Raw genomic sequence first — 22925 nt, forward strand, 5'->3', positions numbered from 1 at the left:
TTCTCCAGTTTTTAGTGCATGTGATTATATTTTTATAATCTCTGGTCATTAGCCTTGAATCCCTGTCAAAATGGGTGCAGAAAATTTCATACCACGACATGTTTCAGGCCTCCTAACAGGAAGAGGGCAGGTAACAGAACATTTCAGTAGAAAATCTGTAGGAAGATTCAGTAAAAAAAAAATCCCTAAACCCTAAAACTATACAGACTTTTTCCTTTAAATGCAACAAAATGAAATACAACCAACCCTGAGACTATTGTCTGAGAGACATTCTACCAAGTTTCCTAACATCACTCAATTCAATTCATTTTTGTTATAAACCTCATGGTGTATTTCATTTAAATGGGAAAATTTTAAAGTGTGACAGCAATATAGATGACCTCCTTCTCTACATGATCAATTTGAAACAAGAAGAATAAAATAGCATGTAGGAGAAAATTTCTCTTCTGTGGCAAATAACTTCCCAGAACATCAGGGTACAATTTAGTAGACTGTATACAATGATTGATTAACTGATATAACAGTAGTAAACAGTTTGCTACAAGATTGTATGTGTACCTTAAATAATTTGTAGTAAATTCATTATATGTTTACTCCTCTTGGAGCTAAAGAACATGTTAGCTGCAATGATAGTACAATTTCTGTATTATTCTGTTTACCAGCTGGTGGATCACTTTTTTTTAAAGCAGGTTTTCTTTCTGTTTTGATGAGGATTATGAAAGCATTTTAAAATAGTCTTCGATGAGTGCGCTATTTCATTGATTCTTGAGTACCATTCATTGTAAGATGCGTAATTGTATTACATACCATTGTAAAAATACAATTAATTAAAGTCTGATACAAGGCATGTCTATTACTAAGGATTTTTTAATGTTAGACTTGTCAACAGAATGCTTTTACACTTATTCAGATATACATGTTTTAATCACTGCTTCCTCTTACATTCATGAAAAAGGAAAATAGACATAAAGTACAGTTTATAAAGATGTCTCCAAAACATCTTCAAATTCAGTGTGACTCAGTATTTTTTTATTCTGAGTCATTTTTTTACATTTATTGTAAAGGTGAAATACAGAGGGGTTTCAGTTACACAAGGCAAGTAATGAGTACATTTCTTTTTGAACAGTATTATCCCCTCCCTCATTTTCTTTCACTTTCCTTCCCCCTTCCACAGTCCCCCCAAGTTGTAAAGCTCATTTCCAACATAGTATCTAGTGAGTATCCCTGTTGCATTGGTTCACCCTTTGTCTCACCATTTCTGTGATTTCTTTCCTTCTCCAAATGAAATAAACTTATATTAAGACAAAGGGTACCGAGATCAGAAAGAGTGACCACAGGGAATAACCAGAGGAGAAAAAAGAAAGAAAAGAAATAACTGTAAACAGTATGCTAAAAAAAGAAAAACAAAACAAAATGAAACAACAGCAACCACAAAACTTGTTTCCATATCATAGAGTTTATTTCAATTAGCATCATTTTATATGGTCATAGGTACATAGCAATTGGGCTATTATGATTATCTGCTAGGACTCTCCTAGACATTTATTAATTATTGCAAATGAGGGAAACCATGGAGCCTAAATTTCTTTGGGCCTGGCTTATTTCACTTAATAAGATTTTAGTTTCCAAGTCTTTCCGTTTCCTTATGAATGGGGCAATGCCATTCTTTCTGATGGAAGAAGAGAATTACATTGTGTATATATACCACATTTTCTTGATCCATTCATCTACTGAGGGGCTTCTGGGTTGATTCCATATCTTCCCTATGGTAAATAATGCTGCACTGAACATAGTTGTGCTGATAGCTTTAGTGTGCTCTTGTTGTTATTATTTGGGTAAATGTCCAGAAGTGGGATTGCTGGGTTGTAGGGGAATTCTATGTTCCTTTTGAAGAACCTCTACAATGCTCTCCAGAATGGTTGAACAAGTTTACACCCATGGGCACCTAATCTTTGAAAAGGGGGCCAAAAGCATCAGATGGAAGAAAGATAGCCTCTTCAACAAATGGTGCTGGCAGAATTGGCTACACATGTGAAGTTGTGCTCTTCTCATTATAAGATGTTAAGTGGACCCGTATTTGGGGGGAGCATTTTAAACCTTATTTTCTGTTATATGTTTCTTATCACAATTTACATTCTATTTTTGAGACTTCTCAGAACTACAACATACAATTACAAATGCATTTTACTGAATATTTTCAGGGTCTATCAGCAGGAAGATATGCTACTAGTTCACAAAGATTCTCTCCCATGGAGCCACTAGGGCAGCCTAAAGATGTCTGTTTTGTTGTTCTTTTCTTTTACAGCATGGGTTGTATATCTTGCTCTTCTGTTTCTTTAAATCTTAGACACACATAGGTCCATTTGGCCCCTTATGTCCATCATAAATAATGTAGCTTGGTGTGGTCCTCATCCGTATACCCTTTCTTCTTCATCATCTGGGTTTGATACCTGAGGGTGATCTCTTACAAAGCCAAGAAGAGCATGTCCACCATGCTGAGGGACTATGATCACTGAAGTAACTGAAGCCAAGGATTTTAACCTATTAGACACCATTCTCCCACCTATTGAATAGAGAGAGTACATACTTTGCAAGGGTTTCCTAAAGCACACTTGGTCCTTGCTTACTCAACCACAGTAAAGATTATCATGAATACATATGCCATTGGGGACCATTGGAAGACTTTTCTTCCCCAACAACCAGGAGACACATAGGTCTAAATAAGGCTTTCAGATTGTGTAGAGTTCCCAGTAAAACCCTAGACCAATGATGGTGGCTAGATCTGAGTTGAACTAGTAAGACCATAAATAGATTTTCAAGTTCTTCTCTTAGAGTTAAGTCTTCTTGGGTGGAATAAGGAGCCATTTGAATAATATAAAATGGCATAACATGCTCGGTAGTTTCAGAACAGTGCTCTAAGGAGGGTAGGATCTTACCCGTGAAACAAGTGCAGGCAACAAAGACGAAGTAATGTGCACCGGGATCCATCTATGGTGGTGACAGAGCTGGGGTCTGTCCAGGATCTGTTGACTATAAGCCTGGACTTTGTCAAGATTTGCTGGTCCCTCTTTTCTCTATAGTTCATCCTTCAGTTCTCTTTGCGTCAATAGTTCTCTTTAGATCATCCTTCATAGTCTGTGTCATGCAATTAGCTTGGCCATTTGTCTGAGGATGAAAAGTCATAACTTAAGCCTTTGAATAATATTCCTGACCATATGTTCTTTAACTCAAGTGGAATAAGAAGTAGAACATTATGAAACCTTTATTTGCCTGGCATCCTTTCAACAAATAGGCATGGATCGATTGAATTTTACAGCAGAATTTTGAATCCAAACCAGAAGAAATCTGCTATTATCAGATTATTCTTATTTTGATACTGTCCAGCAAAATCAATAGAATGTTAGATACAAGGCACAAAAATAGAAACTAAAATTTCACTTAGAAATTCAATAATAATAGTAACCTAGTACATAAGTGCGTATCGTTTCTTAAAAATATTTTAAAATAATATATAAAACCTGTTTTATTAATATCCTTAAGCCAGTTTTTGTGTTTATAATTATAAATATGTTATATAATGTTTCTTAAGTAGAATGTGGGTCAAAACAGACAACTTTTCAGACCTTTCACAACTTGTAAGTTTTTCTTTGAGAGAAATATCACAGTGGCTTGCTTCCTGATTTTCTTGTGAATAGTGAATGTTATTATTATTTTTATGAATTTCCAACTATATAAATAAAAATGTTCAATTTGAATTTTAATCACAGTGTTTTTTGTATATAAATCATGCCTTTCTGTTCATGACTTTTGCCCATTTTTCAATTGATATTATTAATGACTTGTGAAAGTAGTAAATTAAACATTTGCAATATATATTGTAAATCATTTCTGGGGTTGTTTTTAATTTTACTTATGTGATTCTTGGTTTTTTTTTCTCTCCCCTATTGAAGTTCCAATACAGGAAATTAAGCAAGGATTTTAGATCTTTTATTTCATGAAAACAACTATATTTAATAAGCTCCATTGAGGAACAAAAGTTAAAAATGCTACCAGACTCTTCAAAACCTGGTTGGACCAAGGTGACTAAATCAATGCCTTCTAGTTGGAATAAATCTATTTTGAGGTGAATCAGATACACCGTTCTCAAAGTGCTATGATAACAGTTTCCTTCAAGGTCATTGCAATTTGCCAATGTAGTCATGCTGAGAGATGCACTCAGTATATTTCTAAGATGTTGCCTTGTTCATTTTTTACCTATGGGTCATCCTTTCTTTATCCCTATTCAACTGGAAACACAACTATTAATTGCATGCAATTAACAGTTCATTTCATCAAATTTTGTACTATATCTTTCCAGTGCTGAGAATGGAACTTAGGGCCTTCCCAAGACTAGACTAACACTCTACTGCTGAGTAACACCTCTATCCCTCTAAGAGTGTCTTACCGTAATTAACTCTAAGTTTGTAAATGGTTAGGTCAGAATCAATTAGGTGGAAAAAAAACAAAGAAAAATATTTTTTAGTTTTGAATAGCTGCCGTCAGTGGCTCGTGCCTGTAATCCTAGCTAATTAGGAGGCTGAGATCCGAGGATAATGGTTCAAAGTCAGCCCAGGCAAGAAAGTCCATGAGACTCTTGTCTCCAATAAACCACCAGAAAACCAGAAGTGGTGCTGTGGCTTAAGTGGTAGAGCACTAGCCTTGAGCTGAAGAGCTGACAGCGCCCAGGCCCAGAGTTCAAGCCCCACGACCAACAAAAAGAAAAAAAAAAGTAATTTGATGTACAAAGACTAGAAATAAATCTAGAAGTATGTGTAAAATATGTAAAAGGACTGGCACCTGCATAAACTTCAAAGTGGAATGATTATGGAGAGTAAGCCACACATGATGAAGCTCTGGGTTGCAACATCCTGAAAGAAGGGATCATACAGATTTGGGAAAAATATCATTATTTGGAGAGGGGCAGCCATGAGATTATGCCTTGCTTATCTCTAACTATAACAAATGTAAACAAAAGTCCTAAGTTCTAGATTCTGAAATCCATGACCATGTTTGAGCCCAGGCCAGTATTCTTACCAGTTTCTCTAAGATTCATTGTGGTAGAGGCCAAAGCTGGCTATATCAATGATCTGGAGCTTTGCTGATAGCCAGCATTGGCCAGGAACTTCCCTGTAGCCTTGTCCAACCTTCCTAAGGCCACATGAAGATCGAACACGATTCCTTCCTTTTGGTTTTCTCTTGGGCTCACACTTGTATCTTGATGTGACTTTTGTCCCTGGCTTCCCCATCGGTACCTTCCATTTTCTCTCACATATTTCCTCTCATAAAATCTTTACATGTTTGCTTCTGTTTTTAGCATCTGATTCCTAGAGGACCTAGAATAGCACAGAGAGAAAAACACTCATCATTTTCTCATTTATTAAGAAATTCTAGATTCATTTTTCTGTTTCAAAAACTCTCTAAAAATCTTATTAGAGGCTTCTTTCTTTAGTAAATGACAACAGGGTATGAACACATAAAAATTGCAGTCAATTTTAATAGATATATGAGAGTTTAGGAAACCATCCAAAGATACTCTGAACATGTGCTGGTCACCAAGTAGATAGCCTCAGAATACTTTCTGAAGATACTGATAATCAGTTCTGATGAGAACTAATTATGCTTCATGGGTTTTTATTTTCCCCTTAGGATGCAAGCTGCATATACATTCATACCCTGTGGGATATTCAAATTACTTGAAAACTAGTCAGAACAACTTCCAACCTTTAAATATGAACCTATTCCCACCCTTGTCCTTTCTCTCTAGTCTCTTTGATAAAAATCACCAATAATTCTTAATATATATCCTTCTGGCTTTAATTATATAATGTTCCAGAACTTTTATTAAATGTCAACAGGGCCCTGCCACTTTGGGTAGAAAAAAGATTGGAAAGAAAAAGACTTCACAAGGACTAAAAGACAGGAAAATTAGCAGTAAGGAGTTCTTTTACTCAGGAGTTAAATGCAAGCATGGCTTGCATGGTTTAAGTTGAAGCAATGGTTTGTATACCACTATTCTTTAAATAGCCAACAAAAGGTTTCAGGGCAGCCATTTTTAATTGGTCCAATCCTCATTCATATCTTTTGAAAAACCTTCACAATTTGTGTTGAACTGCATGTCTACCTTCTTGTGTTCCAACTCTTTGGTTCACTTTGTCTCTTGTCTTTCCCATATGGTTCAAAAAAGCACTATGCATAATGCTTTTCTCTGGCATGTCCTTTTGATTCCTAACATTCTTCTGAGAGCCTTAACTCTACAACCATTACCTGATCATGGTGCTTTCATCTAGGATTAGGTTTTGCACTTCTATTGATCTTCCTCTATGGGGTTGAATGTAGTAAATGAACCTCCTAACTCCCAACAAATTTGCATGTAATTGCCTGTCCAGTCCTGAACACTGAATACTGTGCTGGAAGAATACACTAGCATTAACAGAGCCAAAAATGTTTTTCTTTCAACGGCTTTGTTCTTTTGTCAAGAAGGCCTATATGGGAATAATTGGATGGTTTTCTCAAGGTTTGGGAAAGTGATGAGATAGGGGATGTCCGGAAATTATGTTATCAAAGTGCTTATAACCTCAGATGTACCTTTTGAATAAATCTAGAACTGGCATTAAACTCTTTTTGACCGCTAAAATGTACTGACCTACATTTATGTAGCCACCAAAGAACTGAAATACTTTAATCATCTAGTCTTTTCACTGAAGTTTCTTTAGATGAATTTAACTATAGAGTGATAAAAATTTTTTTGGTCTTGCATTGTCACTTTGATGGATTTAATGATCAATTGCACTTGAAGTGTAATTGTTAGATTCTTTTGAATCAAAGATATTTTTATTTGAAGTCAGACAACTTTCACATTTAATGTGTTATACACACACTTTCAAATTGCCCTGATTTGAAGGAATGAGCAAGATATGAACATTTTTTTAAAGGAAGATATAACATTTACTATAGGGAAACAGTATGATTGTAATAGATTTATCAAGTTAGTTTCAAGAATTCTGTACTGGGTTGTCTCAATGCAGCATTGCTTTCTATTTTTATTTTTGAAATACTGACTTCATCAATGTTTGTGTGACACGCTATTCACTGCTTTTCTCAAGGCAATCATGTCCTCATGTCCCCAAACTGTCTAGTTTTTAAATGGTATATGGTACATTTAAGAAATACAGAATGAAATTAAGCTTAACTTGTCCTGTAATAATTGGAAACCCCCGGAGGTATCTCATATTAAGAGAGTTGGGAACAATTTCTTGCTCTTTTTTTATTGTAGAACATAGAAATTGTATCATCATGGAATATTGTTGTGTGACTAAAAAGGGGGTCAATGTTATATGCTTGTGTGAACTATTTGATCTGACAAGCTGATTAAGTCAGCCAGCTGGAGACATGCTTCAGAACTTGCCAGAAGAATTACCAAGCAAGAGGTGTGGCGTGCAGAGACATAACAGCATTCTTACATCGCATTAATAACTGATGGAATTCAAGCATTATTAGTATTATTTAGAAGGAAGAACTCTGAAAATAAAAGCACATTCTATTGTTTTAGAACATATTATAATCAAATTATTCCTGTCACTACTATTTATTACTATACATGACAAATGTAGCAATATGACACATTAATAATAATTCTTTTTGGCACTGTGTTAAGCCCTGTATGTGGTAAGTAATTTGATCCTATCTTCAAGAAGTATGACAATATGAGGGTATGTTAAGCTGAGGAACCTAAACTTATAGAGAAGGGCACTGTCCAAAGAACCAGAGCTTGTGAAGGGTATTCTCTGACTTTGAATGCTCACTATAGGATGAGTTCTTTCCAGCTTATGAAATGGTCAAATGTAGGCCATGTATATATTATCCTGTCATGAAAACCTCATGAAAAAAGGGAGAGATTCCAGAATGAGAACCAGGAGTTCTGTGTTCTAATTCTGATATCACTATGCCCATGAACTACTTTTTAAAAAGTTGATCTTGCACGAACCAAAGAAAGTCTAGCATTTAAGATACACCTTGTATCTCTCCACATCTATTTTCCTTCCCCCCTGCTTGTGCTTAATTATACATTCTTCAATAAGTTTACATAAAGAAATGTGTTAAAAATAAAGTATAAATATACAAGTTTATATAATGAGACATGTTTTGAATTAATATGGGTTAAGTTCACCATAAAGTGACACTTAAAAAATAACACTATTAAATTCTCTATAATTTTGAAAGGATAGGGCAAACATGTCTAAGAGAATGAACAGGCATAGCTCTTTGAAATGAGCTATGTAATGGGTTTAGATGAATCAGCCCTCCTAGGATACAGAAGGAACTTGTAGAAGTACTTCTGGAAAATATTTTGAAAATTTTATGGAGTAAGGAGTACTGTTGTGTCGAAAACATTGCCTCCATAGTAATGATGGAGAAAAACTACATATTTCAAAAACTAAAAATGTTCTGCGGTAAGTTATTTGAGGGGATAGTTTGTAGATGTACAACCCATGAGACCCAGCACAGATTCACCAATAATGAAATCCCAAAGTAGCAGCTCTATTCACATTAAAGGACGGATATCACATAACTAGTCTTGTGTATGTGTGTGTGTGTATGTATGTGTGTGTGTACACACACATATCTATATGTACACACATGTATATATTTAAATATGTATAAATATATACATGTATATACAGATGAATACATATACATGCACACATGCATGTATATGTGCTATTGGAACATACTAAGGGGTGTGCTAGACCTTTTATTACTATGACTACTTGGCAGAAACAAGATAAAATGAGGAATTACTTACTGTTGATTTTGGCTCATGGTTTCAGAATGTCAGTGCACCATGGCAAGGAGGATAAGGTGGAGAAGAACAGTTCACTTCATGGTGGACAGGGAGCAGAGAGGAATGAATGCAGGAAGGGCCTGCTTCTTCCAACTAGACACCATCTCTTACCTTTCTTTCTTTTCTTTTCTTTTATTGTAAAGATAATGTATAGAGGGGTTACAGTTATATGAGTAAGGCAATGAGTACATTTCTTGTTGAGCATTGTTACCCCCTCCCTTGTTGTTCTCCCACTATTCCTTACCGTTCACCTTCCCTTAACAATAGGAGGCATTGTGAACTCATTACGGCATTAATCCATCCTTTAGGTCAGAGCCCTTACGATCTGGTTCTCTCTGGAAACATCATTACAGGAAAAGGGCCATATTACAGGTTATGAAAGTAGCAAGGACTAGCAAAGCATGGTTTTCAAGACCTGGTGATATTTTTGTGGACAATGTTGAAGATAAAGAGGAGAGCTTTCTTATAGTTTATGTTACAGAACGCAGAGCTGGCTGGATCCTGAAAGATCTTTATCATGTCAAACAACTGGGCTTTATTTAATTTTTATAGGTACCATGGAAAGGTTTTAAACAGGAAATCTGTGCTATCAGAGTTTCCTGTGGGATTGTAGTAGGGAATTGGCAGAGTTGAGAGTAGAATCAGCCATGAGGCTGTTAGTATCATTCAAACAAACCTTGATCAAGGTTAGAATGATGTTACTGGGATGGGGATTATGATACTGACTTAGTCAAGGTCAGGATATACTGGTCAAGTACACTCTGAGTGCTGACAGGAAGACACCAGACATCCTGTGATGCTGGTTATTGACAAATAAGAGTGACTTTGACAGGAATAGATTTCCAAGATATTTCACTTGGCAAATAGATCATACAAAGCTGAGCTACAGGAAAAGAGTATGTTTTGGAGGAAATACAAGCTTTAGTCTTTTGGGTAGGGTAATTATGCCTTCTGATGGATCTGTCCAGTACGTGGCTGAATTTTTAGATCACAAGCTTTAGGACTCAAAGTGAGCTTGGAATATTGATTGTGGCATTACCTGGTAAAACCACATTTATTGGTGAGGATTATGTTTTATTACTTGTACTTGCGTGGGATAGTGACTTAGTGAAGATGAAGTCCATTTCTCACTTAGAAAAATTATGGAGATTCCTAGTAAAGGGAGAAAATGACAGCTTTACATTTGTTTTTTTTTTCCTTTCTGTTCCTTTCTCAGCTCTCTCTGGGTCAAAGGCTGCTTCTGGAGTTCTGACATTCATGTGTAGGAGTTATGAGAAAAGAAGGAAGAAGGCTGTGACTTTCCTTGTAGAGAAACTGTTCGGATGAATGGCACTTCAGCTTATATCTCATTGTCTGAATGTAGTCATGTGACTTAAGTAAGATTCAGGGACCCTGTGTAATGTTGTAATTTAGCTGAGTAGACAGGTGGCGGGATGTGAAGTTTTGTTGGAAAAAATGTGACAGATTTGTGAGTATATTGAAGCACCCCTTGGGTTGCTATCAGGAGTATGAATGTGGCTTCTCAGGGAAGGACAGTCATGGGCCAAAGATGGAAGAATATTCAAGCATTTTGCCTTTTCTCTGATACTTCTTACAGACACTGCCTTGCTGTTCATCTCCCTGATATAACTCTGGATGTTCCATCTCTGTGCTAATATAGAGAATTAAAAAAATTATTTCACGTTGGAAGTTATATTGCCACAACATCTGTTACTGATTGGCCATTGATGGTAACAGAGGTCTTTGTAAAGTTTCTATTTTACACATATATGCAATGGGTTTGGAAAAGACCTCTTATGATATGAAACATATTATATAGTACATTATAATACATTATATGTAGAGTATGTAAGACCTCACCACCAGGAATTTCAAAATCAGTTGATGCCAAGGCAATCAATTAGTACACTTTAAACAGTGTAACACAGGATATTCAGTAACTAGATTTATTATAACATCTTGTGAATTACAATGAAATCTCTGAAGATAGCTGTCAATTATGCTTTCCTTCAGATATTCCTGTACATCTAACATCTAAAATTCAGGGCACTAAGTACCAAATTATATTTTAACTTACTTGATTTTTAAAAGTGCCTGTTTGTATCAGGACATGATTGACATTTTGGCAGAATGATGTAGAATTCTGAAAGTAATGTTTATTACTTAACTGATATATTAACAAGGAGGTTAAAAATGGAAAAAGTATTTCTTGTAAAAAATGATAATTGCTTTTGTGAACATATGGCTTCATGGTTAGAGCTGGGTAGTTGTGGATAGTAGCTGAGCTATCTATATTTTCATGGAAAAGTTAAAAATGTATGTGTTCGTGCATTTATTCACCTCAGGAATTGTAAACGAATGCCTGCTATTTGTCATGTATGGCAATAAGAGCTGTGTATCTATCACAGAATTCATTCCAGTATGGCAACTACAGCTGATATGGCCCACGTCTTCTGTGCGTGGACAAAGGATTCTGTAGAAATAAACAAGAATTTTTCTGTAAACATAAAAAGCATGTTTCAGCCCACTCAGTTCCAAAATGCAGTGGGAGACTGAACCAAGAATTTTAAAGTAAGTGGCTAAAAACCATTAAAGAACATATTGCTCCCTCCTTCAAATTAGAGCCAGAAAAGAAGATAATTCAGGGGGAGAGAGAGAGAGAGACAGACAGACAGACAGACAGACAGACGGACGGACGGACAGATGGACAGAGAGACAGACAGACAGACAAAGACAGTGAGAAAGAAAGAGAGGATTTAGGGGAACATGTAGATGTACTGAGTTTTCTCCTTTCCTATCTCAATTCAATAAAACATCAGTTGAGTTCAGCCCCTCAATAATAAGGCTTTCACTGAAAAGGACAAACAATGTTCTCCAGTGGACCAGCTCAGAGGGCAGCCTAACTGCTACCTAAGAGATATTACAGAGGAGACCCACTGACCACCTCCTTATTGGATGAACGAAGTAGGAAATGACTTCATAGTTAGGCAGATGTATATTTCTGCATGTTTAAAATTGTGACAGATGTGGTTTTCTATATGTTTAAGCTTGGGATACTTGAGAGAGAGAAAATGTCAGTTTGGGGGTCACCTCAGATACTAAAATCAGATCACCTCTGAAGAAGCAACAGACATCAACAAATAGACTCAGTTTCTCTGATTTCTTGATGACAGAGGTGGTGGTAATCAGCCACCTTATGGAGAAAGTTTTTGCAGGGATGAGAGCCTCCTAAGAATCTCCTGAAGAACCCATGAGAGACTTCTCATGTCTGCCTCACTCAGTGAGTCTGAAGCCAACTCATAGCAGGACCTACTGAAAACTTATGCCCTACTCTGTGGAAGAGTTGAAACACAAGAACTAAAGATGAAAATGGATGAATTTAAGTGGAATGCTATCTACACTTCTCCTTTACATTTAAATTCCCTTATTATTAAAGAAGGAGCTAAGAGAACCATGCCATACCATTGTTGAGAAGACCAAATGGAGTTAAACATACTACCTACCTAAAACGGTTACAGATACACAGTTATACTATGCAAAGGTGGGGTGTCATTGAAGAAAGAAGAATTGAGCCTCAGGTATAAACCAAAAGAATAAAAAGCATGATGGTTTCAGGAAGGTGAGTGTTAAACATGAAGGGAAAAATATAAACAGGGAAAGAAAAACAATATACCATGTTCTGGAAAGTTTGTGTCATCATTGTCATCATCATCATCATCATCATCACCACCACCATCATCTCTCATAAGGCTATCAACTTTCCAAACCATTCTCCTGGAAGCTTTTGCTGCAGATGTGGTTTGACATGAAATAAAAATGGTTAATGTTATCTAATTATTCTGCTTAAAATATTTTTATGGTAAGCATTTGTTTGCTAGTCAGCCTAGAACAAAGCCAGACATTGCTAAAGAAAGAGAGGGTGACAAATTCCTTTCGTGAAACAATGACCTTGTTAAACATTGTACTTCCTGAAATGCCTTTGATGTTGAGCATTGTACTTGTTATTTGTGCCTTTTTGGTGCTGTTACTTAGAACAGACCTTGTCAGATACATTTGGGGTAGAAGATCTTTTAAGATTCTCCTCATCTCTCAGGTACTGCAGTAGCCGTACCTGGCCTAGGTTGGGACTGTGCATTAATCTTGTTGAGAGAAGTATGTATACATTGTCCAGGTTGCAAAGTGATTCTGCTGTGGGTCAACCCTTCCTTGCCCACATCCATATCCCACCTCTTCTAACGTGCACATCACAAAAGTCTCATAGTGATAGTTCAAGGTGATGTGATGAAGTTATGTGGCTTTTTTTTTTCTGTAAAGAGCAATAAGAATGGTGGCTTGGGAGTATACCTCAGTTGGTCGAGTGCATACTTAGCATTTTCAAGAATACGTATGCTGGAAAAGTCAGTGGACTGGAGCACATTTGCATTTTGGTGCAATCACCCCCACAGTTAACTCTAGAACATTTTCATCATCACAAAGAGAAGCATTATGCCTTTTTCTCCTGCCCTTGGTCTATTCTGTACCTCTAAACAACCACTAGTGCTTATTACTACATTCAGACTTGCCTACTTCAGACATTTCATATAAGTAGAATCATATAATGTGTGGTGTTCTCTGTCTCTCTCTGTCTCTCTGTCTGTCTGTTTCTCTCTCTCTCTCTCTCTCTCTCTCTCTGCGTGGTGTGACTTCTTGCACTTAGTAAAATGCTTGAGACTTTTAAGTTTCATCCATGTGGTAGCATGGATCACTCCTTCAGTTCCTTTTTTATTGCTTCTTATATGCCATATTTATGTATCCATTCATCTGTGGACAGATATTTGTATTGCTTCTACAGCATGTATTTTCCTTTTGTCATTATGCCTTCACTTTTCAGTGCAGCAAGTCATGTAATTAATTATTTTATTTTGGGTGAAATTATTTGATTGTTGATATAAGAAAGTAGTGTCATTTAGACAACTAGAAAGAATAATGGAGGTGCCAACAGAACCAAAAAGATGAAGAGCGCTTTAGTTTGAAATGTTAAAGTAAATATAAGCTAGGCTCATGCCTGAAATGCTAGCTTCTCAGGAGGCTGAGATCTGAGTAGCATGGTCAAGGCCAGCCTGGAGAGGAAGATCTGTGAGACTCTTTTCTCCAAATAACCACCCAAACCTGCACAAAGGCCAGAAGTGGAGTGGTAGCTGAGAGATAGAGTGGCAGCTTTGAGTAGAAGAGCTCAAGCAGTGCACCCAAACCCTAAGTTCAAGCCCCGGCCAGGCCTGGCAATCCCCTTCAAAAAAACCCCTCAAAATAAAGAACCAGACAAACTGGAAGGAGATCCCACCTATCAGAAACTGTCCAGCCATCTCAGAATACTGGAATCAGTTTGCCTAGTGCTAACCAGAGCTGACATTTCATTTGTAGGGCAAGTAAGGTATGTGTTGTCAAGAGACTTTTCCAAAAGGAAGTGTATATTGTCAAAAAATTTTTAAAAGGGATTCTTTATTTATTAATGGCAATCACTTTGATTTAGACAAATAGCACTTTTAAGGAACCTAGCAGCCTTTAAACCATTGCCAAAATATTAGGGAGAGTAGGCGCCGTTTTCATTTTGTCTTGGCAGAGTGTACATAAACATGCAACACCTTGCTTAAATATTCATAGATGCACAGCTTACAGTACAGTAACTTAATAAAATATTTTGAAGAGGGAATGATGCTGTGGAGCTTGTGATATCACTAATGGATTTGAAGAGGATGCTAATGCATCGTAGGTTGGAGTGAATTGAGCTCTCGTGTGTAAAGGAGGATTATAAAATATAATTATGGAAGAGGAACAGTGGCAGGCTTGGGGAAGTTCCACTGATGTGTGGGCACTACAAACGTCAGGTTTTTGTTGATGAGAAAGAAGGCTTAGATGGATATTTACTGTGTGCTACCAATCTACTCTCTGCGGAAAAATGGAATGCATTATAGAAATGGCCATTTTGTGAACTCCGGAGTGAACATTAAATCGGGTAAGATGGAGAATGACAAGACTCCTGCAGTCTTTTCATTTCCAGACCAGTTGTCGAGGAAGGCTAAGCTTTCAGACCACGATCTTCATGAAGGCGCAGGGAAAAGAGGTGACGTAGCTGTCTAATTAGAGGGGGGTAAAAAAAGCATCTTTCGTTTTAAAAAGAAGCTTCAGGAATTTTAGAAGAAAATTAAATAACTTCCTGTACTCTGCAAGGAGGGGCATAAGCATGGCGATTGCACTAAATATCATTTCTTAGCTGCAGCTTTGGCAATTTTTTTACAAATTGCGGGCCCTGGTGGAGCATTGGGACTGGAGTAAATAACCTTCACTTCATGAGGAATTTTGCTTGATTCCAGTCTTTAAATAAGGAGTCTATATGAAATAGGAGTGAACCTCAGAGCACAACTAAAGAAATGCTGCCCCGAATAGAGCTGTTTGTGAGGATAAATGTGTGTTCTAATATTTTGACACTGTTTAAGGCATTGTGAAATGCCACGCGTGTTTCTATAAAGAGCATTATGAAAAACTCAAAAACACTGAAAATACACACACCACCATGTTTAAACAATTTCCAACTTTTGCCATATTTAGTTCACTTTTACTGTCCATACCTATCTCTATATCTCCCCTCCCCCTCCTCTCCTCCCCTCCCCTCCTCTTCTTTCCCTTCCTCTCCTCCCCTCCCCTCCCCTCCCCTCCCCTTTTCTCCTGTCTCTTCCTCCTCTGCCCCCTCTTCTCCTCCCTCTTCTTGTTGTATACAAATAACACTCTACTGATAAATCCAGTTTTCACCCACATTTATTCTCTATCTTTGCATAAAAGAAAACATTGTTTGAAAAGCTGTTGGCATTTACCCATGTGTTTTGGTGTTATTGATACTTATGAATGTTTCAGAGCTGGGGAACATGACTCAAGCCATGGAGTACTTCTCTACCAAGCAGGAGGTCCTGAGTTCAAATTCTAATACCACCAAAAATACCTGATGAATGTGTGCACATATATTATTTATTTGTAATATTATATAAAAATAGACATTGGTCTTTCTCTAAAGCTGTCTCTTGAAACTTGTTTTTTTTTTAATTCATCAATATATTTTGGGATTTGTAACAGGGATTCTTTTTTTTTTTTTTTTTGGGTCCGGTCGTGGGGCCTGAACTCTGGGCCTGGGCGCTGTCCCTCAGCTCTTCAGCTCAAGGCTAGCACTCTACCACTTGAGCCACAGCGCCACTTCTGGCTTTTTCTTTTTGTGTGGTGCTCAGGAATCGAACCCAGGGCCTCATGCATGCAAGGCAAGTGTTCTACCACTGAGCCACCTTCCCAGCCCCTATTTTGGGATTGTGTAAACACATGTTCATCTATAGATTAGATAATTGGTGTGTTAATTACTTTGTCAGATACCTGAAAATATTTTTTTAACTTAATAATCACAACTAACAGTATTGGAGCACAGAATACCTATCTGGGATTTGGCTAAGTGCATATATACATACCAGCATACCAGCACCTTGAACTAGGTAGCATTATTTTTTTTTCTTTATGAATAAGGAAATTTAGGACTAAAAGAGTCACTTGGCTAAAATGACAAAGGTAATAGATGATTGAGCTGAGATATGAATGGATTTCTGTTCAACCATGGATAAGGCCAGTGACTACATAACATTGTTTCTTGAGAGCTGATTTGTGTGCATAGGCAGAAAATGGGGAAAGCATTATGTTGAAGTCAAATGATCTCTAGGACTCTTTGAGAATCTAAATGCCCAAATGATAATACCAGTGCTTGCATTACACCCCACCTCCACTCACGGTAAAATCCTCCTTTCAAACTGTGTGTCCAAAATGCTAGGATCTTTGCATATGAAGACTGAATTCTATTTGTCAAATATGATAATGGCCTCATTTATACCCATTCTTGTAACCTGTATAGGTAAGAATGAAAACCAGGTTCAAGTATCTCAGAATATCTATATGTCTGGTAGGTATCTCAAAAGTGTGGATTTTTAAACAGAGTAAAAATGCAAAATATTCACCTCCCATCAGTCTGGTCATATAATTTAATCACATATTAACTTTGACACTGAAGCTAAATGGAGCTATAATTATTGAACAAAATAAAAAAGAGTATCTTTCTGAATTAAGTTTGGTCTTAAAAACAATGTGCATCAACTCCAGTTAACCTAGATCCTATTAAAAATGCCTTTTCTGAGTTGCAATTTAATGTTTTAAGCCCAACACACACACACACACACACACACACACACAAAGGCGCACACGTGCTTGCTATTAAAAATGCCTTTTCTGAGTTGCAATTTAATGTTTTAAGCCCAACACACACACACACACACACACAGAGGTGCACACGTGCTTGCACACACACACACACTAGCTTCACTTGTGGAAAGTCTGCGTATCTTTTACACAATAACTGAATACATTGTTTATCGTGTTACCCAATACCCCTTACAGAGATCCAACTGATAGATTCCTTCCAGAATTGATTGTAATTGTCTTTCCAAAATAACTTGTACCCTTCCTAATTACCATTCAATAAATACCATCTAACCCACTGGGTTTCCTATGTTGCTTTTGTGCCAAGACTATATTTGTGTTTTGTCCTTTGTGAAACACAAAGCCTAATTTAGTCTCAGCTAGAGCAACCAGCTAATTACAAATTTCTGGTAAATTTCTCCTGTTTCTCTAAATCATCTTTCATAAAATCAACTTTCTGCTTTGCAAAGTTTATCTTTACTGTCAAATTGTATTTATGTTTGGGATCCGTAAATCATTGCTTATATAAAGTACAAGGGAAAGGTCAATGGAGAATTGAAGTCAGGAAGAAAAAATGGAGAGCTGCATACAGTTAAATATTGTGCATACATACATACATGGTTATGGGGAATACAATGAAAATGAGGTCAACATTGAGGATTTGATTCATTAGTAAGCAATTATCTTCAGGGACTATCTTCAGGTGAACTCTTCATCAGTGTTACATGCTACTTACTTAAGCCCTGGCCAGCTATTTGTCATAAACAAGGCAAAAGTGTTGAGATGGTTCTGCGTAAGACATGGCTTCACAGGAACAGCAATGTAAAATGTATATGATACTAATTAGTCCCCAGAGAAAACATATTAAAAGGCAGTCAATGGTGAATCCCTGTCTAACCATGAACTCTAGAAATGCTCAGTTAATAGAGGTAGATGAAGGCATTGTCAACAACAAGGTTACATTGAAGATGAAACTGTCTACACATACACAAGAATCTCTTGGTGGTTATATTGCACTCAGGACATACATACCAGCCCTTATTCATTTATATTATATTAAAATAAAGGCTATGACTTTAAGGTGATCATTTAAAAGATAGATTTGGAGACATTGATACATTTATCATAGATACAGAAATCTGTTTTAAAATATGCCCTACTTACAACTCAGAATTCTTCTACCAGGTGCTTCTTTAGAATGATAAAACCTTAACAGATAGATTTCCTCTAGTTTATAGATGGTTATGAAAGGAACCAAAGGTTACAGAAGGTTGTCTAGGTAACTATGCTAATTAAAACAAAAAATATAATACCCTGGGTAATATTAAAATAACAATGCAATTAGTCAGCCCCATAAAATATGAACCAATAGGGAAATGTATTTGGTAGCAAGATTTAAAACTTGTATTACGTGGACGTACAATGGAGTATTGCCTCTACTCAAGTATTTATTTTTGTTTATGAAATTAAACAAAATATATGAAATTGTTACTTTTAATTATTCTTCTCAATGTAAAGAAGATATAAAAAATAAGTCAGACAGACTGGTCTTCCAAAGAGTTTGTGATGTAATTAGATTTCCTAGCCATCCCTATTGCCAAAAAATCAGATAAAGTCCTATTTAAATCATTGTTATCCACATGTCATATTAACTTGTAAAGATAATATTTAGGGAAAAATAAAGAAAAAAGGAAGCTAGAAATTTCCAAATTCTGAGTCGGCTGAAAGCATAGCTTAAAAATGTGAAGGGGTTTGTTTTCTGTGTTATGACACTGAATTATTCAAGGGCGCTTGGACACAGAGAAAAATGCACGAATATTGGTTTTATAATGTTTGGTCTACTTAATATCCCAGGTTCTGTATAATGTGACAGCATTGCCTGGTATGCTTTGGGAAAAAAATACATGTACTGTTCACTTTGTCCTAGTTTAAGTCTTTAAGTGGAGGCAAATTTAAAGACATTGTACCTATGGGTTATTATTTGAATAATCTTGGGCATGTATTATATATGACTTTTCAATACATAGACAATAAATAGATTATTTACTCTACAGTTTGTGTGTCCTGAGGTTTATTCCAAAAGAGTGATCGCTGGATTTTTCAGTTCTCAAAATATGGCAGCCTAAGTTTGAAGAATTCTCTCAATGAAAACTTCAAAAGGCTTCTAAAAATAGTGAATGCAAGATGTCTTTGGGAGTTTTAACTGAGCTTTCAGGAATTAGAAGGTATTGTCGAAAATCCAGAGTTTGGAAAAGGAATGAACCTCAAAATAATATGACATGAGTATCTTTTGTGCCTGTCTTGGTGTTTGAGGAAAGAGGAAAGAGGAAGATTCTATCACAGTCACTTGAGGGCTAGTTGTCCTCATACCATGTGGTTACCAAAGGTAGGCCAACCACTGTGTAGGGCTTAAGATCATTGGAAAGTGTTTAAGTCAGAGAGACCAAGAGAAGAACAGTCTGCAAATAAGCACAGGAAGACAATAAGAGAGTCTAGAGATGACCTGTCTTTGTCTAGACTCTGCTATAAAAGCAAACAAAGAGCACTCTTAAAAAATGTAAATCTATACATACTTTCTTCACAGTGAAGCACTATCACATGGTCTGGGAGCATCCAGTCCAAGAAATGATCTTTAATCTGGGCACAGGTAGCTTACTTCTATAATACTAGCTACTCAGGAGAGATCTGAAGACAATGGTTCAAAGCCAGACCAGGCAAGAAAGTCCATGAGACTTATCTCCAATTAACTGCCAAAAGCTGGCAGTAGAATTGTGGCTCAAGTGGTGAAGCGTTAGCCTTGAGCGGTAAAGCTAAGGGATAGTACTCAGGTCCTGAGCACAATTCCCACTACTGGCAAAACAAAAGAAAAAGGGAAAAAAAGTAAACTTGTCTATGACCACTGGTAGTACCACAGCATTAGAAAAACTCCTAAGTTCAGATCAAAGGATTTTTATGGAAAGAAATAAAACCTACTTACTATCTCAAAGGAAAGACTTTGTTACATGAAAAATTACCAAACACAAAAAGAAATGAACTCCACTTGCATGAGACGAGACAGGATTAAAACTACAAAAAACTTCAGATGATAAAATAACAATAAAAAATTGGGAAAGAGTAAGTAAAAAAATCAACAAAAATAAAATTCCAGTGGCCAAGTTGCACAGGATCTTAGCCAATAAGCTAAGAAGAAAGTTGTGCAATAAAAATATGATCTCTTAAAATATATTACATAAATGAAAAACAGACTAGAAAGAGAGAATTTGTGAACTAGCTGGTGCTCCTGTATTGTACACAGCTTCCTCTTCTTTCAGTGTGGCCTGTGAACTAAGAAATGTTCTTACAGTTTTAAGTGGATGAAGACAACTGAAATAATACTGTGTAATATATGATAAGTATATGAAACTCAAATCCCAGAGTTTGTAAATGAAGTTTTATCTGAACACAGCATGCTTTCTCATATTACTTATGGCTGCTCTGGTGGAACCATGGAAGTTGATGAGTTACAACAGAGACCCTATGTAGGGCCTCCAGTTCTAAAATATTTTGAGAATATTTTATGGAAAAAAATTGCTAAGCCTTATGATAGATGGCAAACTGAGGACAGAGGCAATGGGTCCAAAGGATATTAGATCCCTGGAGTATAGTACAATGTCCATCAAGTAAATGCTAAAAATAGCTTGTGAAAGGGAATGAATAAAAATAGTATTAAAAAGGCTTCAAGGAGTATCATTTTATTTTCTTTGTATTTTGTTTATATGCATCAGCTGGGAGAAATCATTCCTAGAAATGTGTAGGAATTTCTTACCTGAAGTTCATGGAGTTGAAGTTCATGTCATGTGGAACAGAACTACAATGTCCCTAGCACAAAAATCAACCTTTCGTCCTCCTCTAGTCCTTCCATTTATATTTAACCATCGAAATAGATTTTCCACATTTTTATCTGAAGATTCATTTCTACAGGTGGCCATTCCTATGTCCATTTATCTTTTCAGAGATGGCAGTTATCTGAAGATTCATTTCTACAGGTGGCCATTCCTATGTCCATTTATCTTTTCAGAGATGGCAGTGACTCATCTTAGCTCCTTAGCTGACTCCTTAGCTGGGCTCTAAGGGAGGATAGAGATAATGCTAAGAGATTGGAGTTCAAGTCCTTAAGTAAGATCTAATAGATGTCAGATAGGCAAGAGCTCCAAGGAGACTATAGTAGAGGGTCAGTAAAGACCACAGAATATGGGGGGGGGTCCTCAGGATTACGAGTACAGAGAACAGACAGTGGATCAAGCAAAAGCTTTGATCGTTGAGAATTTTGCCAGTCACCGTATGTCTTGTGCTCAAAACTTTGAAGACTAGCTAGTGACTGATTGTGGGTTTGGCCCTTATCCATGAAGACCTTAGATTTCAGATTTCATCTTCAGCCTGTATAGACTTACAGGCTCAGGTCTAAGAGCATGACAAAAAAGAAGGCAAAGGAATCCAGGGAGGGGATGGACATGTTAACCAGAGAGCTCTACAATGCTTGCACTATGAATCTTTCTTTCTTTCTTCCTCTTCCTCTTCTTCTTCCTCCTCTTCCTCCTCCTCCTCCTCCTCTTCTTCTCCTTCTCCTTCTCCTCTTTCTTCTTTCTTCTCCTCCTTCTTCCTCCTCCTCCTTCCCCCTCTTCCTCCTCCTCCTCCTCCCTCCTCCTTCTCCTCCCTCTTCCTTCTTCCTCTTCCTCCTTCCTCTTCCTCTTCCTCTTGTTCTTTTTTTTTTAACCTGGTTCCTTCTAATGACTCTTACTTGAAGTCTCGATTTGTCGGCTGGAACTGTGAACCAGCTGTCTGCACCAAAGTGCTTTGACACATTATTGTACTGTACACCGGGTTGCTCATTTAATCAGCCGTGGCACTGCTCTTCACATAGAGCATGTCACATTTGACAGATTTATCACAAGACTGTGGGCTCTATTTTCCACAGCACTGGGGAACTCTTTCCCATTAGTGATAGCAGCAGTGATGTTTATGCATGAAGAGAGGCTGTTGGATTGGGCAATTGTAGCCGTCCACTACAGGCATAAGCCAGCTCCAACTTATCAAGTGGGCCTAATAGGGGATATTCATATGCACCGGAGAATCAATTCTCTGTACATGGAACTCTACTACAAAAATAATTGCTCCTTACTGGTGGTAAAGATCTCAGCCATGTCAGAGCCTTAATGGTGAGATTAATGCTCTACTGCTCCTGGGCCTGGGCCATTTCTCTACAACTAGGGGGAGAAGAAATTCCTGCTCTCAGAGCTTGGTGAGATGCGTTTCGGGTGAAATCCAGGGCTGTGCTGATTTGCTATGCTTTGGGTAAACCATTTTTCAGTAGATATTTTTTTTCTCCTGTAGACTTTAATTTGGTTGAAGCAACCAATGAATAGCTTGGGATTCCATCCCAGGTTGAAGCTACATAATTTTTCCCTCCCCTGAGCCTCAGTCTTGTATCTGCTAACCGAATATACACATTTTCTTCAGCATTAATAGTGTAAGCTGTAAAATACAAGGGCTTCAGTAGAGGATTTCTAAGTACTTTACTCTGTACTTATTACATAAGTGTTACCTTTTACTGAAAATATATTTGGGTTTTTTTTATTGGCTTGAATTAGTTATTACATCTGTTTTTTTTTTCATTTGCTTTTTCCTCCCTATTAAATTGTGATCCTGTGTCTTATTTTTTTCTTCAAGAGCTTAGCCTAGTTTTGGGGTTATACTATATAAGTATATTATTTACAGACCATACAGTATATTTTATACATAATTATAT

Source organism: Dipodomys ordii, unplaced genomic scaffold (assembly GCF_000151885.1).
Source record: "Dipodomys ordii isolate 6190 unplaced genomic scaffold, Dord_2.0 Scaffold130, whole genome shotgun sequence".
In the NCBI taxonomy this organism is placed as follows: Eukaryota; Metazoa; Chordata; class Mammalia; order Rodentia; family Heteromyidae; genus Dipodomys; species Dipodomys ordii.